General features: G+C 38.7%; 1 protein-coding gene and 1 pseudogene across 9 annotated transcripts in view; one reads left to right on the top strand and one right to left on the bottom strand.

Moving 5' to 3' along the window:
* Positions 1–16,765, bottom strand: part of LOC111170797 (uncharacterized) — a 77,534-nt gene that overhangs the window by 20,839 nt on the left and 39,930 nt on the right. For 6 of the 9 annotated variants that reach the window (XM_089917953.1, XM_089917949.1, XM_089917951.1 and 3 more), the window contains 3 exons: positions 9,785–10,036; positions 9,431–9,605; positions 8,785–8,909 (listed from right to left, as the gene is read on the bottom strand). The gene's annotated coding sequence lies outside the window, so the exon portion shown is untranslated. The remainder of the gene's footprint in view (positions 1–8,784; positions 8,910–9,430; positions 9,606–9,784; positions 10,037–16,765) is intronic. The other 3 variants (XM_089917955.1, XM_089917956.1, XM_089917954.1) reach the window with 2 other exon arrangements.
* Positions 9,784–16,316, top strand: LOC149748478 (centrosomal protein of 78 kDa pseudogene; annotated as a pseudogene).

Here is a 16,765-nt window from a genome sequence, read left to right as displayed (position 1 = left end):
CACAGGGGTAATGACCACCTATCTAATTTGTTGTCCAAACCAGAACTTGTCCAAACTCCTTACACTTCAATAGTGTAAGGAGGCGCTCTAATGCTGTAACATCAGGACAACAGGTATAAACTGGAACAGCCCAAGGCGGCTTGGGGTATGTGGTCACCCTGCACAAGGGCAGTGACACTGGCACAGTATGGAACAAGGTGTAGTCTGTACACAGAGACACAGTACATCTGCAGTGGGCAATATTAATTTAATTGTAATAATGGCAATACTGTCTTGGTTTGCAGCTTTTATCGTCAACTTGCATGTAATCACTAATAACTAAAGTAAACTATACTTAGTATGTATTAGTATTAAGTTGGTATGTACTGAAATGTATTGTGTACTAGTATGTACTTAGTATATATTGGGCTCTAAGTGTTTTTGCATATATTAACTCATTTAATCCTCTGAATAGCCTTATGAGGTTGGTGCTAATATCATTCCCACTTTTTTTTTTTTTTTGCGGTACACGGGCCTCTCACTGTTATGGCTTCTCCCATTGTGGAGCACAGGCTCTGGACGCGCAGGCCCAGCGGCCATGGCTCACGGGCTCAGCCGCTCCACGGCATGTGGGATCCTCCCAGACCGGGGCACGAACCCGTGTCCCCTGCATCGGCAGGCAGACTCCGAACCACTGTGCCACCAGGGATGCCCCATTCCCACTTTTGAGAACAGGTAACTAAGACAGGGAAGGAACTTGCCCAGGCTGTACCTATTTTAAGGTTGGATCGAGGCTTTGAGTTTAGGCTCTCTGCCTGTTCTCTTAAACCTTACTCCTTACTGACTCTCGAATAACAGAAGACTTAACTGCACATAGAACAGAATATAAATTTCAACTTTGACAACGTAAAAGCTAGGTTTGGAAGGTAGACAGGAGGTAGAAAAAAGGGAAGATGGTATGAATGTCCTCATTTTACAAAGCGTGACGTTGAGAGAGTTTATAGTTGATCAACAATGTAGGTTTTTAAGTATATCACTACAAGTCAAAGAGATCATGAGCAGTGGAATAACTCATGATGACATAACTTTACAGAGCAGTGTGGACATAGGAAAGAGTGTAAAGGAACTAAACCCTTATTAGTAAGTTAGAAAGTGAACAGATAATGCCTCCAGTTTAGTGAGAAAATAGTCATGTAAGAGTATTACTTGGAAATGGAGAAGAATTCAAAATAACAATAGTTGGACCTCCCTGGTGGCGCAGTGGTTAAGAATCTGCCTGCCAAGGCAGGGGACACGGGTTCGAGCCCTGGTCCGGGAAGATCCCACATGCTGCGGAGCAGCGAAGCCCGTGCACCACAACTACGGAGCCTACGCTCTAGAGCCTGCGAACCACAACTACTGAGCCCACGTGTCACAACTACTGAAGCCCGCGTGCCTAGATCCTGTGCTCCATAACAAGAGAAGCCACCGCAATGAAGAGTAGCCCCCGCTCACCGCAACTAGAGAAAGACTGCACGCAGCAACGAAGACCCAACACAGCCAAAAATAAATAAATAGTAATAAAAAAATAAATAAAAAATAACAATATTGACGTAAACCTCATGAAAAAGGAAATCCAGACAGCCAGTAAACACAGAAAAGTGTATGACTTCATTAAGTAATAAGAGAAAAGTGAGTCAAAACCAAGGAAACTACATGGCAATCAGATTGACAAATACATAAATAAAGTCTGGTAGTATCAGGTATTGTAGACCTGAAGTACTATGAGAATCTTCTACCCTGTTTATACTGAAGTATAAATCAACACAACTACTTTGGAAAGCATTTAGCACTCTCCGTCAACTGAAGGTATATAAATAGCCTGTGAGCCAGCAGCCCTCACCCCCGCCCTGTGTAAATACACCAGAATAACCGGTACAGCAGGATTCCTGTCCATGATTTGCATTAGCACAAACTGAAAACAAACCAAATGTCCATTAAGAGTCAAAAATTAAATAAATTTTGTGTATTCGTACAGTGGGAAAACTATCCAGCAATAAAATTGAATGAACTAGAGCTACAGGCAGCAATGTGGATGAATTTTTTAAAGCAACGTTGAGAGAAAGAAATAAGATAGAAAAGACTTCATATACTATGATCCTCTACATAAAGTTAGATGTTGACAAAGCTAAACTCTTTTGTTAGGGATGCATGCAGGTTAAAGGAAATGATTGTCAAGAAGTGAGGATGGTGTTTAACCTGGAAGAGGGAAGGAGCTTGTGATGAGAAAAGGATATGGGGCGGGGTTTGAGATGCTGACGAGTATCAATACTTTCAGATTCGAGTAGTGTTTATGTAAGTATTCTCTTTTTATTTGTCACATTGACAGTTTTGTTCTGTGCACTTCTCAGTACACATATCGTATTTTACAATTAAAAACCTGCGTAAAGAATCGGTCACTTCTTGAGTGCTGGATGTGGGAGTGGGATGAGACCATTTCATTTTAAGCCCTTCACTACTGTTTGCATTCGCATGTTCATTCATTCAGCATTAATTGAACATATTCTATGTACCAAGCACTCTTCTAATTTTATATGTGTTTTAACTCATGTAATCCTCACAAGAGCTCTGTGATATGGGAGCTTATCTCCATTTTATAGATGAGGAAGTTGAGGCCTAGAGTTATAGAACTTGTCCAAGGTTATATAGCTAATGGGTAGTGCCAGGCCCATTTGCCTCAGAGAATCTGAATTTTTACAATATAACCTAAAAGAGAAATTTAATTACTAATTATAAGCAAAAATATTGCACATTAAAGAAGATGACAAGTTTTCATCTATCCAGTTAGAGAAAAACACAGTCTGTCTTTCACACACATACATCTTGTATTGGCAGGGATTTTCCTTATTAAGCAGTTATTTATTGACCGTCTACGTTGTGCTAGGCACAGGTGCTGGGGATAAACACTTAATAAAATACACCCCCTATCTTCAAATAACTTGCACTCTAAGTGAGGAAGTAAGCCAACAGTTATAGTAGAGGTTATATACCAAGTGATACATCACTGATGGCAGTGTAAAATCTCAGAAATCTTTTGGAAAGAAGTTTGGAGACAGGTACCTCAGAGCCTTAAAAATGTTCATTTGCTTTGATCTCAAACTCATTTTTATGGATTTATTGTAAGAACGTTATTCTCAATATGGAAAAAAGCTTTCATGCATAAAAACGGTTATTGTCTGATAATATTGAAAAGTTGGAAAGAATTTAAATGTGTAAAATTGTTAACCAGTAAACCCACTCAGTGGAATATTTTGTAGCCCACAAAAAAAAATCAAGGTTATGAATCCCCTGATTATATGAGAAATGATTGATTTCAATGTTAAATGGAGAAAAGTTGAACATAAAATTTGATATCCAATATGATGGAAGCTTTGTCCCAGAAAAATCACCCTAGCCGGTGTACAGAAGGGAGGAAGGAGAGCAGATGACAGGAAGGAAAATTATTCCAAAGCCTTATCAATAGTCTTACTTAAGTAATAGAATATCAAGCAAATTTACTTTCTAACTTTTTTGGTTCCATATTTCCATGTAAGGGACATGAATTATGAATACTTTGTTGGAGGAGGATACACTTTTTCACAAAAATTTAACACTTCTAACACAATTAGAAGATTGATTAAACCATCATATTAAAAGTAGAGGAATTTTGCATTTTTTTTCCTTTTTCCCCATTGAAAACTTGACTGGCTTTAGTAATGAAACATTAAAGAATTTGAAGTTCTTAGACTCTCAATTTTTTAAACATGTTCTGAATATAAAAATATATGTTCATTGAGCAAATGTTTGTAAACAATGAACAGCTTCTTGAAGGAAATAGAAGCCACCTCTGCGTGTACACACACCTAATCTGCTCTTCTGTCTTAAAAAAGTATCAAAAATATCTTGCCATGTCACTAAATACTCTTCTACATCAGAGAATTTGATTAAGCTTATGCATCATCTCCCAGGAAAAACGCACAGATATATTATGAATGTAGAACTCCTGAAGCCCATTCATTAACTCTGGTTGAGACCTCTTGTCATTCTTTTCTTAGTGGCTTCATAGCGCATTCCTTCAGACGGTGAGCTGTTTTTCTTTAAACCAGTCCCCATTTGGAGGCTCTTAGCTTTCTTCTAGGGTTTGGTTGTAAACAGTCTTATGACATCATGTTGGTAGATAAATCTTTGCCCACATCTTTGATTTCCTTAGGGTAAACTCCTGATGTAGGATTATTGTTAGGTACCAAGAGTTACTCTCCAGAAAGTGATACCAGTTCCTCTCCCAATGATGGCATATAATAGAGTTCCTCATTCTTTAAGTGATTGTTCAAAGCAGTTAAAAGGTATAAATATACCGTACTGTTTTCATAAGTATAGGAATTCTGATTGTTTATCGCTGCATAAGAAACCACCCCGAAACAGTGGCCTAAAACAATGACAGTCATTTATTTTGTTCACGAACCTGGAGGTTGAGTAGGATATTGATTCTTTTACTACACTCTCACTGACTGAAAACAATACCTATTTGACTAGCTCACAGTTCTGCAGGTCAGAAGTCCAGGCACAGCGTGACTGGGTTTCCTGCTCAGATACACACGGGAACATGTGAGTTCCCTCCTGAGAGTGTTGAAGCACGTGAAATTTAAGTGTAAGACATTGAGCCCCAAACGCTGGATGTTCACCATAGTTTGTGTGGGTCACAGAGCTGAAATCAAGATGTCAGTCTGGCTGTGTTAGCATCCAGAGGCTCTGGGAAAGAATGGCTCCAAGATTCTTCGGCTTGTTGGCATAATTCACATTCTGCAGTTGCAGGACAGAGGTCCCCATTTCCTTGCTGGCTGTCATTCGGGGGACAGTCTCAGCTCCTAGAGGCCTCTCACTTGCCTTCCCTGCAACAGCATTGGACTTATTCAGAGCCAGCAATGGAGAGTCTCCCTCTTGTCCCTTTTGTACTTCCATTCAGGAAGAGTTCAGGTCCTTTTCATGGGGTGCCTGAGTAGGTCACATCCACCTAGAATAATCTCCCTATCTTAAAAAAATCAACTGATTTTGAACCTTAATTCCGTCTGCAAAATCCCTTCACTGCAGCACCTAGATTTAGAGTTTGATTGGATAAGTGGAAGGTTTGTGTACTTCAGTAAGTAGGAGTCTTAGGGGCTCTGTTAGAATTCTGCCTATTGCAAGCAGTGTCCCCACTTCACGGACCGAAGTGTCTTATTTCCTGAAACTCCTAAGGGAGTTTATCAGTGTTCATTTTATTTCAGTGACCTTGGTGAATGGGAAGACTACCACCTCCGTGAGCAGGAATGGCACCCAGCTTCCTGAGTCCACAGTGTGGCTCTGCTACTTAGTGGTGTGACCTTGGCTGTGCTGCTCTACTTACTCTACTTCTCTGCCTCTGTTTCCCTCATCTGTAAAATAACATGGAGTTAGTGATTGTTCTTTCCTCGTACGGTTTGTTTTTTAAATAAATTTATTTTATTTATCTGTTTTTGGCTGCGCTGGGTGTTTGATACTGCTCTCGGACTTTCTCTACTTGTGTCGAGCGGGGGCTACTCTTCGTAGTGGTGTGCGGGCTTCTCATTGCGGTGGTTTCTCTTGTTGCGGAGCATGGGCTCTAGGCGCGCAGGCTTCAGTAGTTGTGGCACGCGGGCTCAGTAGTTGTGACTCGGGGGCTCTAGAGCGTAGGTTCAGTAGTCGCGGCGCACGGGCTTAGTTGCTCCGAGGCGCGTGGGTTCTCTCCAGACCAGGGCTCGAACCCGTGTCCCCTGCACTGGCAGGCAGATTCTTAACCACTGCGCCATCAGGGAAGCCCCCTCTTAGGGTTTTGATGATTAGATTTAATGCCCAGGGAACTCCAGGAACAGTGCTTGACTGTAAATTGCTTTAAAAGTGATTACTTTTGGAGCTTCCCTCCCTGGTGGTGCAGTGGTTGAGAGTCCGCCTGCCTGCCGATGCAGGGGACACGGGTTCGTGCCCGATCCGGGGAAGATCTCACTTGCCGCGGAGTGGCTGGGCCCGTCAGCCATGGCCGCTGAGCCTGCGCGTCTGGAGCCTGTGCTCCGCAATGGGAGAGGCCACAACAGTGAGAGGCCCGTGTACCGCAATAAAAAAAAATAAAGTGATTACTTTAAAAAAAAATGCTTTTGAATCTGCAGTTATGCAATTCAGGTGTGTTAAGCATGTTCATTAATAGGAGTTCCTACTATAAAGAGACCCACAAATAAAAATAGAACTTTTCTTTCTTGTTCTTAACTATTTATTTCTGACTTGCTATGTTATACGCATATGCCTTTTATGGTGGGCTGCCACAAATTTATGTTGGAAAAAGTGGAATTTAAATAAATCTTTACTATGCTAATTTGATAGATTTTGATAATTCATTTCACTAGCATGGTATGATATTACCAGTAGCAGACTAAAATCTGAGTTCACTTCTGGCTCTGCCCCTAAATCCTGATGAGTCCTATAGCTGGAAAGGCTTTTGGATATTATACTACGAATTAGTTATAACATTTACTCTGTTTGTTTAGGAAAAACTGGAGGAGTGCCTAAAGCAGTTAAAGGAGGAAAGAGTAATAAGACTTAAGGCTGATAAATGAGTCAATGAAGTAAACAATTTCTTATACTTTTGGGAGTGTTTTGGTTTTATTTCGATTTGATTTTAATCCATATACACATAGTTTGTAAACTTTAAAACTGTAATATGTTGCAAATTGGTTGTATCATACGGACTTTTGCATTTACTGGTATTTAGTGATCATATGATCTATATTCCAGAAAGCATGTTTTTAAAAATATGAAAATCTCGTTGTGTGTGTGTGTGTGTGTGTGTGTGTGTGCGCGCACGCGTGCACGTGCTTTATGACATTAGCTTATGATCTGTTCATGATTCTTTGATTCAAGAAAGCACTTTTTGTGCATATACTATATATACAGTAGCATAAAAGACATGATGAGACTCTCCTGGCAATGAATTAGGAAAGTGAATCATTTAAATAAATTTAAGATATTGGAAAACTTCTAAGAATGCAATGAAAGATAAAAATATATACTATAAGAATTACATTAGGTAATGTGCATGAAAGCAGGGCATAATCTAAAAAGTTCTAAATATACTTTATCAGAGGTTGAGCATAGGGAGGAATTTTTCAAAGTGCATATCCACTGGATTGGCGGACACTCATTCAACAAATGGTGAGCACCTGCTTATATAAGGCAAAAGGGGCATCATGAACATAACAGCCTTTCTGAGAAATACTGGAGTTGAGCTTATAGGGGGTTTTAAGTGCATAGGTGATGAGCGGAAGGGGAAGAGTGCACGGGAGTGAATATTTTGAAGGAGCCAAAGAAAACATTGGTGATCGTACATTTAAGGGTTGGGTATGATTTAGGACTTTTAAACGTAAGCATTAGATATTTTGTTCACTAAAGTTAATTCTTAACATTCAGCAGAGTTGTAATGTTTTGTTCAGATCAGATTCTATAATTCACTAATTTAAGGGAAACTTAAAGCAGGTAATTTTCTGATGTGGAATGAGGCTCCATTATGAATTGAACCAGTTAGAAATGTGATCTTTTGTGAAAGATCATTAATAAAACGATAACTTTGGTTTATTTATATACCACCTAAGCGTTATATAGGAAACTTTGTTGGGTGCCTGGGGGTTTTGGTTATTATGTGATAATGGTCTCTGTCTTTACTGGTGGAGAGTTAGGTTAATTACAGATTAATTACATTTTGAGTGTTTCAGTTTTGTTCCTTGAAACTAGGCAAGACTACTTTTGATGACAATGAGAAAAAAATCATGTCAGACATTTTCCGTCTTCTTTTATAGCTGGAACATGAAAATGCCCAGTTAAGAAATGTAAATTTCTCTTTGTCTGAAGCCCTTCATGTCCACAAGCATGATCCTGGATGATGAAGGTGTTTTGGGCAGCATTGAGAATTCTTTTCAGAAGTTCCATGCTTTCTTGGATCTCCTTAAAGATGCTGGGTTAGTTCATTTCTCTTCATGGCGTTCTTCTCTTTGCGACTATAATGGTAGTTTGCTGAGGAACTGGAGCAATTTTCATCACTTACGTGGCCGTATTTAGCCAAATTTAGTGTAATTATAGGTAATATAGTTGACGTTTTAAAAGGAGGAATTAAATTTTTTAAGAAATGCAAATAGGGGAGCCTGCTTTGGTAGAGTGGGGAGCCCATTATAAAAGAGTAACCTGTAGACAGAGTAATTAGTAGGTACAGTTTTTTGTAAAGACTAAATTGAAAGCAGTTTTCATTGAAAATATTCGGGAATGGATAAGAATTTTCCTATCTTCCATTTACTTTGCTTGTTTGATAAGTTTGAATTAAAGTTATTTTTGTCTTAGACATAAAAATTATTATTAATCTGCAGGGAAGATATAGGTCAGTGGTTCTCAACCGTGAGCAATTTTGCTGAAAGAGGGAAGTGGAGATTGATAGTTGATGGAGTGGTGTTTTGTCAGTGAATGAGTTGGTGTTGGGAAGGAAGGAACAAACACATTCTTGGAAACTGGAGGAAAGGTGGTGAAGAAGTGTGGGAATGGAGGTGTGACTGGCAGTGGACGGGGTGCATGGTACATGTTGAAGCTGCTAGTGAGACAGTGGGATGTCTCCTAGAGGATGAATCTGGAAAGGGCTGAGAATTTGGGGGAGAGAGAGGCTTGTAGTATGGAGTAGGATGTTGGCTTTTAAGATTTTAGAAGTATTTCATGATTGTAGGTCTGGGGAAATCTAAACTGCTCTTCTGTGATTGTAATAACCTTTGTCTTTTCTCCTTTCCTCCTCTGGTCCAGGCTTGGGCAGCTGGCCACAATGGCTGGTATAGATCAGTCAGATTTTCATTGACTAGGTCGTCCCCAGATGAATTCTACTGTTAGTAGTCCACCTAAAGAAGAAAAGAAGGCACTTGAAGAAGAAAAATCAGAATCAAAGCAGAGTGCCCCAGGACCAACGCAAAATCTCCAAGTAAGTGGAGAGGACAGCACTTAAGGATTCTAAGAGTGATTAGCAAAAAGGAAATGACCAAGTCAGAGAGAAAATAATGTCAGTCTCTAATAGTTCACATGCTCGGGAGCTAGAAGACTCTGGAGTCCTCTCCAAATCTGAGATTAGTGAATGTGGGCCTGTTTCATGATACTGTATTGTTGTACATAAGAAAACTGGAAGTTCTTTAGAAAATGTATGAGTTAAAGCAAACTCTCCTTAATGAAGAAAGAAAACATTACAGAAAATATTCCAAATTTAAAATTGTATAAATGTCTGTTCTATTCATATTTTATCTAGGTTTCTATTTGTATGCAGTCAGCTTAACAATGAAGGAACACTAATGGAGGTACACGTACTGATATAATTTTTAAAATAAGTAATCTTGACATAGCTGATACGTAAGATATTACAGTGACTCACCTGGTCATGGGAACGGGAGGGGAAACCTGTCAGCTTTTCCTCCAGCCTCACTTGGAGCCCCCTTCGCCCAGCTCAGCCAATCTCAGACTGGTCTTGGGAACTGACTGGTCTTGGGAACTGGTCTTGGGAACTGACAGTCTGGTCACAAACTATATTATATACTGTTTACATGTGCCTGGAGGATAGCAAAGAAATTAATTTTGTAGCAGACATAGCCTTGGATATAGCTAGGTTAAGCTGAGAATCACTTGGCAGGATATAATTAGAGAAAAACTGGCCCTGAAATCTTCTGAATAATCAATTGACTGTGTTAACAATAAGATCACAGAGTAACACTGAAGTTTTGAACTCTACTTTTGAATGGTTGGCTTTGTTCATCACTGAATTTTTGTCTTGTCTTTTGTCTTTCCCTCCAGTTTCAGAAAATTACAGGTGATGCTGGGATTCCTTTGCCTGTCGACACCTTCCATGTCCCAGTCTCTACTCAGGAGGCCTTAGAGACTTCCAAAGACAACCTGGGGGTCGCAGTCACAGAGCAGCGGCAGGAGTCTTTTGAAGATTTCATTGCTAGAACATGTTCTCCTTCAGCAGACGTCATTTCTGGAACTGGAAGTCAAAGAAAAGAAGAGGAATTACCTAGAAATACCAGGTCTTCCTCAGAGAAAATGACCAGAGCATAATATACCAAAAACTACTCTGCTAAGAAACAACCTGGGAAGGACCTGCATTCCTGCTCTGACTCACCTGTAAAGCAGAAAAGCAAAGGAATTGGGCAAAATAATTCTTTGCTTAATGAACCAATTAGAAGTGAGTCTTCGAAAAAACACATTTCTGTTAAGAAAGAGAGTACAATAGTGACTGTTTCTTCAAAGACAAATAAAAGTAAACTCAGTCTACTAGAACATTCTGAAAGTGATACTCTTGGATCTGATTGTGAATTTCCAGAAAGCATCCATATTCCATCACGCCTAACATAGGTCTAAATCTTTTAAAATCTCTTAAAATTATGTTTTTGCCTTCAAATTTTAATAAATTACTTACGTTTTTATTATAGCATATGGTGTTTTAAAATACTTGACTGGAAGCCATTAGAGAAAGATTTGTCTATACTTTTTTATTTATAATGAAAGTTTTGGTGTATTTTTCCTTGTGACAGTTTGCACCATTCATTCAGCTAGTGTTTACTGAGGGCTTCATATGTACAGTACTTTTCTGGGTGCTATTGCTTTCAGCAGTGAACAAAATAAAGCTTTTACTCTCCTGGAACTGACACTCTGTGGTGGGAGAAAACATAAACAACAAAACAGGGTAAGGGGTAAAAAGAGATGGGAATAATAAATGGAATAGTTTTACCATTTGGTTAACTGTCAAACTATTATAAATCGTATGGCCAGAAGCCATTGACATATTTTAATTCACAATAACCAAAGAGCATCAAACAATTTACCAAGGCACTTAACCGTGTTTATGGATTACAGCAACACTATGAGGTAGGGAACTATTACCATCCCCATTTATAGATGAGGAGTCTGAGGAGACATTATGTGAGTTGCCCAGAATTACACAGCTGTAAGTAAGTGGGAAGCTGGGATGTGACCAGAACCCATGCTCTTTTTTTTTAATGTATGGACTTTATTATGTTTCATTTCTTTCTGATTTATGTGATTTTTTTAAAGATTTTTTTGATGTCAACTATTTTTAAAGTCTTTATGGAATTTGTTACAGTATTGCTTCTGTTTTATGTTTTGGTTTTTTGGTCGCAAGGCACGTGGGATCTTAGCTCCCCAACCAGGGATCGAACCCTCACCCGCTCCATTGGAAGGCGAAGTCTTAACCACCGGACCACTAGGGAAGTCCCCTTCTGTGGTGATTTTTATGGCAGTTTTTTTAAATTTTATTTTTTATTGACATATAGTAGAATTACAGTGTTGTGTTAATTACTGCTGCACAGAAAAGTGACTCATTTATACATTTATATACATTCTTTTTCATATTCTTTTCCATTACGGTTTATCACAGGATATTGAATATAGTTCCCTGTGCTATACAGTAGGACCTTTTGGGGTTTTTTTAAATACATCCACTTTTTAAAAAATAAATGTATTTATTTTATTTTTGGCTGTGTTGGGTCTTCATTGCTACACACGGGCTTTCTGTAGTTACGGTGAGTGGGGGCTACTCTTCTATGCGGTGTGCAGGCTTCTCATTTTGGTGGCTTCTCTTGTTGCAAAGCATGGGCTCTAGGTGCATGGAGTTCAGTAGTTGTGGCACACAGGCTTCAGTAGTTGTGACTCGCAGGCTCTAGAGCGCAGGCTCAGTAGTTGTGGCAAAATAGTCAATAATTTAATAATGAATGGAGAATTAAGGACTCTAGAGCTAACCTTTGGAGAAAAGTAAGAACAGAAAAGATAAGATTTGGAACACTCATTATCCCTGTTTTCATATAACAGGGTTTCTTGTCATCCAACTATTCGTTATCTACATCCTAATTTTAAGGTGTCTATAGATTCCAGCCCTTCTAAGTCAGCAAACTGATCATCCTGTTTCAGCAAATTACTCACTGATGGATTCATAACATAAACATAATACCGTATAATAGAAATAAAATTCAACTTTAAAGTGAAATTCTGAATTTTAAAGATATACTATCATGAAGCCATTGTAAATAATACCAGAGATCTGCTGGGTTAAACATACAAAGCCATTGATAAATGAGGATGTGTAGTTAACAATTTAAAAAAGAGATACAATAGAATAGAAGTAAAAGAAAAAACAATTGAGTATCAAATAACTAAGAGAAGGCCTTGGAAAACTGTTGAATTTTTACCAGAATTAGCCTGTTTGAGCTGCTAACATTGAACATGCAGTGAAGGACAGTTTACTGTCCCATAAACCAGTTTTGCTGAAATAATCACTCAAAACAAAATGTAATTCTTTTTTTTTAATTGTGGCACTTGTGCTTAATTAAAATTTAACCTAAATTTTACTGGCTATAAGAGAAAATATACTGGATTCGTTTATATAATATTTTGACATAAGTTTCAAATGAAAATTATTTTCAAATGTATTTTCAATTACTCTTCAGTCACTACAGATGATTTTAAGTATATGGATTTTTTTTTTCATGTACAAATCATCCTTGAAAAATAAGGATTCTTTTACTTGAGTAGGACTTATCTTAATCCAGAGATCAGATCTAGGTCCAATAGACAAAATTTTAAAACTTAAAATTTTCTAATAGTAAAAGGCACTTAAAAGGTTAAAACCTCCTAACAGACCAGCATTCTGACTATAGAATCAGCTGATTTATGGGTAATGAGCATTTTGTTATCAAAATACTCATCCACAGCTGAGTGAGCCTATAGCATGGATACATGGCAGATTTCTGTACCAGAAATTGGATGAGCTTGTGTGTGGATCTCCTTCCAAATGCTAAGATTTCAAGGGCTTAACTGAGACCAGAACAGCATTTTCCAAAGTTGCTAGAAACAGAGTCCTTTAAAATGTTCCACTGACAAAGGGTTGTAGAGCCAAATAAAGTTTAAAAACACTTCAGACCAAACTCTACTTAACAGTGAAATTCACAGAGCACATTATAGCTCATTCCACATCTCAAAAGTCCTGCAGTCACGACACATGTTTAAATTTACTGAACCCAGGATTTCTCAAGTTTATTTTACTACAAAATCCTTTTTCTTACTTTTTTTCCCTTTTTTGTTGACTTCATTCACTAATGTCCCATGGGAGCATAGGTGATATTCAAAATATTTAACAAACTTCAAGTGAAGGCGCTAAACAATCAGGAAGCTGTCTGACTAATTAGACTGACCCTAAAACTAGTGTTCTTTGGATCACTATTTAGAGGAAAAATCTGGTTTAAAACTGAGATCTTAATTGATAATCTAATGCCATCAATCTGCAAAGTTGCCTTAATTAGTAGGGTTTTTTCTTTCTTTTTTTTTGGTTACAGTTGCTGGACTTAAAGTGTAGCTGATATAATGTAAATCATTTCAAAAAGGTCAAATGTATGATGTCACATGTTCTCTAGCATCAAATCCATTTCACTAAGTCTAAAATAATCTCTTTGAAGAGACGCAATATTTTTTTAACCCTGGAAGGTTCGGTTCTAACCTTAAAATAACTTAAAGACACTTTTCAAAACTAAACTAAAAATTGGAAAAATAAATAATAAGTAGAAAAGGGCAAGAGCTAAAGTAAGAGACATTTTCACTGGCCATTAAAAAAATTCTCTTCTTAAATCTGATTTTTAAAAATTAATAGAAAAGACTGGCAATTAACTTATTTTCCCTGGTGACTACTGCCTGTTTGGGGTGATACAAACATTTACCTAGATAACTGTGCTTTAGGAGTAATAAGAATTATATTTTTGGTCTCTGTCCCAGTTTCTGCCACAGTTTCTAAAACCCTTGGGATTTCCTAAGTGATGAGATGATAATGGTGTCTTTTGTTATGTTAACAAGGTGATCTTTGGAAAGCACCTAAGGATGGGAGCGGGCAGCCTGTGGAGCCAACCTTGTGATTAGAGGTTGGAACTTTCAGTCCCACCCCCTTGCCCTCAGGGCAGGGAAGAGCCACTCAAGACTGAGCTCAATCGCCCATGGCCAATGAGTTATTCAGTCACGCCTGTGTCCTGAAGCCTCCATAAACCCCCAAGGACAGGGTTCAGGGAGCTTCCCAGGTGGTGAGCACATGGAGATTTGGGGAGAGTGGGCTCCATGCTTTCTCCTCATACCTCGTCCTATACAAGTTTTCTATCTGGCTGTTGCTGAGTTTTATCATTTTATAATACACCGGTTAATCTAGTTAATAGAATATTTCTGTGAGTTCTATGAGTCACTTGGGCAAATTAATTAAAGCTAAGAAGGGGGTCGTTGGAACCTCTGATCTGTGGTACAAGGGTCAGAAGCACAGGTGACAACATATACTTGGTGACTGGCACCTGAAGTGTGTGTGTGCATTCCTGCTGGACTGAGCCCTTAACACGTGAGATCTGATGCTGTCTACAGGTAGATAGTGCCAGAATTGAGTTGAATTATAGGACACCCAGCCGTTTGAGCACTGCTATGCTCTCTCATTGGAAATGGGGTGCTCAGGACCACTTAATGCTTTCCAGGCTCTGGCTTCTGTGAATTCATGACAACAGTAACCTCTGAAACATACACATGTACCTTTGCCACAAAAAACTTCTGATAGACACATAAGAAATTAATAAAAGTTGCTAAGAAAGGGGGTAAGGGACCTAACATTGGTTGGACGAGGGGGAAAAATATTCCAGAAGGAATTACTACTACTATCTATCTTTTGATAGTATGTGATGTTTAAATATGTGATCTCATTAGATTTTCCAAATACAAATAAACAATTATCATTTTTTTTAAAAAAAGGCTGAAGAAAATGTAGTTTTATATACTTCAGGAAAAAGAAAATTGAGGGAGGATTTAATTATAGTGTTCAGTAGGCCAAGAAATGTGAATAAAGAAAGAATTACTATAAAGGGGCCATAAAAATGATTTAGGAGACAAGACTTTAGGAGACACTTTCTGATAAGCAGAGCAGTAACTCTTGCCCATTTCCTTTGTTTTTGGCCACGAATGGTTAAAGGCTCCTCTGAGAGGGCTACAAGGGGACTAGTGTCCACATCAAGTGGATAGCTTAGATCCTGATACCAACTACTGGAAATTATCCAGGGCCCAGGAAAGAAGTGCTGGTAAGCTGCAGTTGCCAGCACAGTGCTTGGTAGATGTAAATATTTGTGTCTGCTAAATTAATGGTAAGACTATAATTCATAATATCTTGCACACAAACTAGATTGGTAAGTTTTCAGTGGATGACTTTATTACCATTCAGAACTCAGTTAGATGGAACAGTACTCCTCAATGACTGAGAAATCAATCTTCCTCAATCTTCATGTATCACCATCTGCAAACATTGCTCTCTGTCACAGATTACCTGCCTTCAGCTATGGATGAGACAGTGAGACGCATTTCATTCTCCTCTTCCTGGACACACAGAACAATGACCTTTTCTAACCTCCCTTGAAGCCAGGCAGAGGTCAAGTTTTTGCATTCTTGTTGAAAGGGTATGTCAGGCCTGGCCAGGAGGTATTATGCATGATTGCCCATGTTCCCTTCTGCTGTAGTTTAGGTAGTCATGCATTTAAGACAACACCTCAAGGTGGAGGGGGCATGGGTTCCTGATTCACTACTTGAAAGCAATCTGCTAAGAATGAACCACCTAATTCACACGGGTCTCTGACAAGAGAAATAAACATTTATTAAGTTAAGACACTTGGCTTTCAGGAGTGTTTGTCATACTACCTAGCATCAATTACCTTGAGTAATTCATTGCTAAACCTGTACACTGGTAATAACCACGGACTAGTGATGAGTCTACTTAATTCCAACCCTCTCCGTTTCTCATTGCTGATTTACTCTATACTCACCAGAAATTATTTTTCACAGGACTTCTTGATGACCATGTCAGTCTAGAATTATCCATAGTACCTCTATGTCTATCTCTTCCTCCAATTCAACTTCCCAGTAGGGGACTGGCATTACCCCTCTGCGTAGATACAACCATGGAGGATCAGGTCCTAACGAGATCATATCTAGAAGGGCCCTGTTCTGCAAGGTTAATGGTTTATTTTGCTATACCTTGGATTCATATGTTGATTTAAAATAAAAAGTGACATGATGTTTGAAGGTTGAAGCTGAGTGGCTGAACCAAATTTCTATAATCAAGTTAACACATATTTTCCCCCTGACTCTGTACTAGGTCATTCCTTAAAAATTATTTTTTCTATCCTATGAATCTATATGTTTACATGAGCATTAGTTATTATTCCCAACGTCTATGTTATGGACGGAAAATAGGATTCTTCTCATGTCCCAACTCAAATCAAACAGTAAAGCATTGTTTACATTATACAAGGTTTACATTGCACAGGACTGTTTATATTCTACAAGGATCCTGAGGTCATGTCTAGACCCAATGGGGAAAAATGTCATAATAGATTAGTAAGGACTGTAATGAAGATGGAAGGGGAAAGTGGTGGCATATGTGCTAGGCATTTATTTCCCCAACTGAGGTCATTTCCTTGTCATGTATCACAATGCTAATGTAGTTGCTCATGTACTGCAATCCACTGCCCACCCATCCACTCATCTAACATTTTTGAGGACTTAATCTGTGCCAAGGACCCTACTCTGTGCCTGAAAGGCAAGTGAAAAGTACAACCCAGGTCTTTCCTGAAGGAGCACATAAAGGAAGACTGATCTCTGAATAGTAAGTGACACAAGATAATGGCTGAATGGG

The sequence above is a fragment of the Delphinapterus leucas genome, chromosome 9 (assembly GCF_059928025.1).
Source record: "Delphinapterus leucas isolate spDelLeu-1000000601 "Yukka" chromosome 9, BTC_Dleu_Yukka2, whole genome shotgun sequence".
NCBI lineage: Eukaryota > Metazoa > Chordata > Mammalia > Artiodactyla > Monodontidae > Delphinapterus > Delphinapterus leucas.
The sequence above is the reverse complement of the archived record's forward strand: the minus strand, read 5'-3'. Positions and strand labels throughout refer to the sequence as shown.